This window comes from Jaculus jaculus, chromosome 7 (genome assembly GCF_020740685.1).
Source record: "Jaculus jaculus isolate mJacJac1 chromosome 7, mJacJac1.mat.Y.cur, whole genome shotgun sequence".
NCBI lineage: Eukaryota > Metazoa > Chordata > Mammalia > Rodentia > Dipodidae > Jaculus > Jaculus jaculus.
The window spans coordinates 63,398,513-63,405,064 of record NC_059108.1 but is presented as its reverse complement, the minus strand read 5'-3'; positions in this window follow the sequence as shown (position 1 = coordinate 63,405,064).

Here is a 6,552-nt window from a genome sequence, read left to right as displayed (position 1 = left end):
ACCATCAGAACTGTGAACCTCTGGCATTCATCCCCTGGTGGCAGGTCATCCAGCATAGCTGAGCAGAACTCCAGCTCCACAGCACAACATGGAAGGATCAAGGAGGGCACTTAGCATTGGTAAGATTGGAAGACACCTCAATTGGTAATGAGGCCGACTGACCAAAAAAACAGAAAAAAAAAACAAAAAGAAAGAAAACAGGTACAGAGGCCTGCATTGGAGGAGCTAGTCTCTCTTTGCATGTCAGGCCATGCTATGCACTACATATTCTTGGTTAGATTTACCATTTTCAAATAAGCTATATTTGCAGGTTGACTTTGATGCTTTCAGATTTATAGGGCCTTTATCTTTTGCTTCTGTCATTATTGGGTTATTGGGGGCAGGGTCTGATTCAGATCCAGGCTGACTTGGAACACAATTCAGAACAGAAATCTCTTCCTCCCAGCTAAAAAGATTAAGAGTTTACAGTAACATACACCCTTAGGGATTCAGGCTTTATAAGTCTATCTGTTTGTTTTAATCCCCACAATTGCATACTCTGTGCTGTTTTTATTGAATGTATATATTGTTCAGTTGAAGTTTAGAACTTGTCAATAAATTGTTATACCCAGTCCATGAGAATACTTGATTAGCAAGCAAACTCAACACCTAGGATTACTTCTGTGGTTGAATTAGGGTACAAGAGCTATATTTGGCACCTTAAACTCATATCCTGAAAGTTTATACAGGTGAATCACCACATCTAAGAACACTGCAGATAAATAGAAAACCCAAGAATCAAATAAATTCAGGATGCTAAACTTGCTACATTATAATACAAGAAACACAAAGAATCAAGACATTACAATCCCACAAAAATTAAAAGTCCATCAGAAATGATGACCAATAAGAATGTTTCAGATGAAATACCTGACAAAGATTTCAAAATAAAAGATTTTATCTATACTCATAGAAACCAAAGAAATAAAAGGAACCACAAAAGAAAATAAAGGGATTACAGAAGAAAACAAACTCCTGAAAGAGAACACAGGAAACCAGCTTAATGAAATAAGGAGGTCATTACAAGAAATGAGTAAAGAAACAGAAATACTGAAGAAAAACCAGGCTGAAATTCCAGCACCGAAGAAAATGGTCAATCAGATTAAAAAAACAAAACAAAACAAAAAACAAACCTTTCACCAGTACAATGAATGTCTCACCAGTAAAATGGATGGAGAGAACAGAATATCTAAACTAGAAGACCAGGAGGCAGATCTAATACAGTCCAACAAAGAGAAAGGTAAGCTAATAGGAAGGTGTAAATGGGAATTTCAAGATATCCAGGACACTATGAGAGGATCAAACATAAGAATTCAGGGTAGAGGGAAGTTGTAAAGTTGAAGCGGCAGGAGCTGGACCTTCTTTCTCCAGAGTGGCTCACCAGCAAGCAGCTCAGTGGGGAGCAGGAGGCGGCAGGGGCGTGTCTGTACGCCTGGGAAGCCGCTCAGCCAATCGCAAACTGAAAGGGGACAGCTTGAGCAGTGTGGAGGAAGCAGGAGTTCATTTTCCTGAAACTGTTCTGCGGGATGGCAGAGGAGGTGGCCATGATGGGTCTGTGCACCAGTGAGAATGCTCCGCAGCAGGTTGCATAGCTCTTTCCAATACAATGATTCCCAGTTATCTGGAAGGAAGCTTCCAGCTTTGCTTCAGATTGATTTCCCAGTATCCTGCATCTCATGCATGTGGAGGAAGTCTTTAGCAATAGGGTCTTACAATCTGGTTCTTGATGGATAACCAAGGGTCTTGGCAATGCCTGAAGTATTCTGTGGCATCAGTGGACTTTATAGCTAACACTCAGTGGAAGACAACCCACCCTGGCACTGAGATTTTTCTAATAACAACATATTGCTTCTGGGTACAACAATATCTATGTCTATGAGGTATTTCTACTCAAACTCTATTCTGGATCAAGAGAAGAGAAAAAGGACTTACTTTTATTAGCATTGACATTTGTAACATACATTTCAGCCAAGATATTTCATATTGTGTGTGTTCCTTGGCTTGGATTGCATGGTATAGTGGCATGCACAGTACAGTGGGATTGTATGGGTTCCCAACATAAGCTGCAGTGAAGTTGACTGCTGCAACATGATATATTGGTGCCAAATCTCCTTGAATTCATTATTTATAATATATTTGATTGTGACTTAATATTTTATTATTATTTTCTCAGAATCTTTTCAGGTTTGCCATATATCTTATTACCCCAACATTGATGATCAGATTCCATATGGAGTAAAAATCCACAACTTTATTCAGAGCCTATATTCCTGTATTAGTGGTAGGAATTGAAGCCATGACCTTGAATCTTCTGGCTAGGCACACAATGTTATGCCACAAACCCTATTCAATTTTCTTTATTTTCATTAAAAAATGGTGACTCTTTTATTCTTGAATCAATATAGCAAGATACAGGTACAAAAGAAAAAAAAAAAAGAATTCAGGGTATAATAGTGGGAGAAGAATTTCAATCCAGAGGCTTAGTAGATATTTCCAACAAAATTGTAGGAGAAAAATTTCCCCAAATTGGGAAAGAAAAGCAAATGCAGATACAAGAAGCTTTTACAACACCAAACAGAAAAAACCTTGAAAGCATGTTATAATTAAACTACTAAACATGTAAACCATAGAAAATATGTTGAAAGCAGATAGAGAGAAGAAGCAAGTCACCTATAAAGGCATGCCCATCATAATAACAGCAGATTACTCAACACAAACTTTAAAAGCCAGAAGGGCTTGGAATGATGTATTCCACATTCTGAAAGATAACAACTGTCAACCAAGATTACTTTATCCTGCAAAGCTATCTATCCAAATTGATGGAGAAATAAGGATATTCCACAACAAAAACAAGCTAAAGGAATATATAACAACAAAACCAACTCTATAGAAAGTACTTGAAGGTATCTTTCACATAGAAGAGAAAGCAAAACACATACATGAGAAAACAGGAAAAAATAAAACACACTCAAATAACAGTTTAAAAAAGTGAGTAAAGGAAAAGCAGGAAGCACTACAAAACAAGAATAGCAAGAATAAATACATATCTTTCAATAATAACTCTTTATATCAATGGCCTCAATGCTCCAACCAAAAGACACAGACTTGCAGACTGGATTAAAAGGCAGGATTCTGCCATTTGTTGTCTCCAGGAAACTCATCCGTCAATAAAAGATAGACACTGTCTTAGGATGAAAGGATGGAAATTGTATTTCAAGCAAATGGGCCTAGGGAACAAGAACTGGTTGCTATCTTAATATCTGACAGGGTAGACTTCAAACCAGCAATAGTGAGGAAAGAAAAAAAAAGTAGTTTTATACTGATTAAAGAAACACTTCGGCAGTAGGACCTTATAGCCCTAAACTTAAATGCACCTAACACGGGGCTCCCAATTTCATCAAACATGCAATATTAGACTTACAGTCATGGCAAACAGCAAATACAATTGTAGTGGGTGACTTTAATACCACACTCTCATCAGTCGATGGGTAATTCCAGCAAAAATAAAAAGAGAGGTATCTGGATTAAATAATGTTATGGAACAAATGGACCTAACAGATATGTACAAGACATTCCATCCAAATGCTGCGGAATATACATTTTTCTCAGCAGCATATGGAATATTGTCTAAAATAGACCATATATTAGGACACAAAGCAAATCTCAACAAATACAGGAAAACTGAAAAAATCCTCTCTGATAACAATGGGATTAAACTGCAAATCAGCCCCAAGGAAAATTACAGAGCATACAGAAACTCATAGAATCAAATGATGATGAGAATACAACATACCCAAACCCTTGGGACACAATGAAGGCAATCATAAGTGGGAAATTTATAGGTGTAAGTGCCTATATTTAGAAATTAGAGAGCTCAAAAGTAAACAATTTAATGCTTCACCTTAAGGGATTGGAAAAAAAAGAAATAAACTCTAGGGAAGAAATTATTGAAATAGAAACAAACAAAAAGAAATCTAAAGAATCAATGAAACAAAGGGTTGGTTCTTTGAAAGGATAAACAATAATGATAAACCCTTAGCAAATCTTACTGGAAGAAAGAGAAAAGAGACAAAAATTAATAAAATTAGAGATAAAAAGGCACCATTACAACAGATGCCAAAAAACATTCATAAAATCATAAGGACATACTTTAGGAATTTATATGTCTCCAAGTTTGAAAATCTGAAAGAAGTGGGTGGTTTCCATGATTCATATGATGTATGTAAATTAAATCATGATGAGATAAACCATTTAAATAGGTCTATAACAAGTACGGAGATCCAAGTAGTTATTAAAAGCCCCCCCCCCAAAAAAAAAAAAACCCTCCAGACCCAGATGAATTCACTAGTGAATTTTACCAGACCTTCATGGAAGAACAAATACTACTGCTTCTCAAACTTTTCCATAAAAAAGAAAAGAAAGGAACTCTACTAATCTTCTATGAGGCCAGCATCACCCTGATACCAAAATCAGACAAAGACAGAACCAAAAACAAGAAAAGAAAATTGCAGACCAATCTCCCTCATGAACATAGCTACAAAAATTCTGAACAAAATATTGGCAAACAGAATACAAGAATATAGCGAAAAGATTATTTACCCCGACCAATTTTGCTTTATCTCAGAGACACGGGGATGGTTCATCATATGCAAATTGAAAAATATAATACATCATATAAATGGTATGAAGGACAAAAACCATATGGTCATCTTAATAGATGCAGAAAAGGCATTCAACACAACTCAATATCCCTGCATTATAGAAGTATTACAGAAACTGGGAGTAGAAGGAACATATCTCAACACAATAAAAGCTATTTATTACAAATGTACAGCCAATGCAATACTAAATAAGGAAAACTTGAAGCTTTCCTGCTAAATTCAGGAACAAAGCAAGTGTGTTCACTGTCTCCACTTTTATTAAACATAGTAATGGAAGTCTTAGCTATAGCAATACAACAAGAAACATTCATAAAAAAAGATACAAAGTGGAAAGGAAGAGATCAAATTATCATTGTTTGCAGATGATATAATTCTCTACATAAATACCCTAAAGATTCTATCAGCAAACTGTTAGCACTGATAAACACTTGTATCAGTGTATCAAGATACAAAATAAACCCACAGAAATAAGTGGCTTTCCTATATACTAACAACAAACATGCAGAGGATGAAATCAGGGAATCTCAATTGCCTCCAAAAAAATAAAGTATCTTGGAATAAACTTAACCAAGGATTCTACACTGAGAACTTTAAAACACTTAAGAGAGAAATTGCAGAAGACACAAGGAAATTGAAAGACATCCCATGTCCTAGGATTGGAAGAATCAATATTGTGAAAATATCAATCTGACCAAAAGCCATCTATACATTTAATGCAACCCCATTAAAACTCCAATGGCGTTCTTCACAGAAATAGCAAAAACAATCCAAAAGTTCATTTGGGGAAAAAAAAAAAACAACAACAACAACCAATAGCCAAATAGCCAAAACAATTTAGAGCAACAAAAATAAGTCTGGTGGTATCACCATACCTGATTTTTTAAGCTATATTACAAAGCCATATAACAAAGCAGCATGACATTGGCACAAAGATAGACATGTAGATCATTGAAACAGAAAAGATTACCCAGATGTTATTCCAGGTAGCTGCAGCTACCTGATTTTTGACAAAAATGGTAAAAATATTAATTGTAGATAAGATACCCTCTTCAACAAGTAGTGCTGGGAAAACTGGATATCTTTATGTATAAGGATAAAAATAGGTCCTTGTTTTTCTCCATCTACAAGAATCAAATCCAAGTGGAGCAGGGACCTTAATTTCAGACCAGAAACTCTGATATTACTAGAGGAAAAGGTAGGGGAACCACTCAACATATTGGCATAAACAATGACTTTCTGAATATAACCCAATTGCTCAGGAAGTATAACTACTAATCAATTACTGGGATGTCATAAAATTACAAAGCTTTTGTACAGCAAAGGACACTGAATAGAGCAAAGAGACAACCTCAAGAATAGGAGAAAATCTTTGCCAGCTATATATCTTATGGAGGATAAACATACAGAATATACAAAGAGCTCTAAATACAACAATAAGAAATCAAACAACCCACTTTTACAAAATGGGCTGTGGGCCAGGCATTATGATGCATGACTTTAATCCCAGCACTCAGGAGGCAGACATAGGTGGATCCCCATGAGTTCAAGCCCAGCTTGAAACTACATAGTGAATTTCAGGTCAGCCTGAGCTAGAGTGAGTCCCTACCTCAGAAAACCAAAAAAAGAAAAGAAGAAAAAAAGGCCTATCAAATTAAATAGAGAGTTCTCAAAGGCAGAAATACAGATGATATATAAACATCTAAAAAAGTGTCTTATGTCCTTATCCATCAGGGAAATGCAAATTAAAACTACTTTGAGATTCCATCTCACCACTGTCAAGAAAACAAATACCAATAATGTTGGCAAGGATGCAGAAAAAAAGGGAACCCTTCTACACCATTGGTGGGAATGT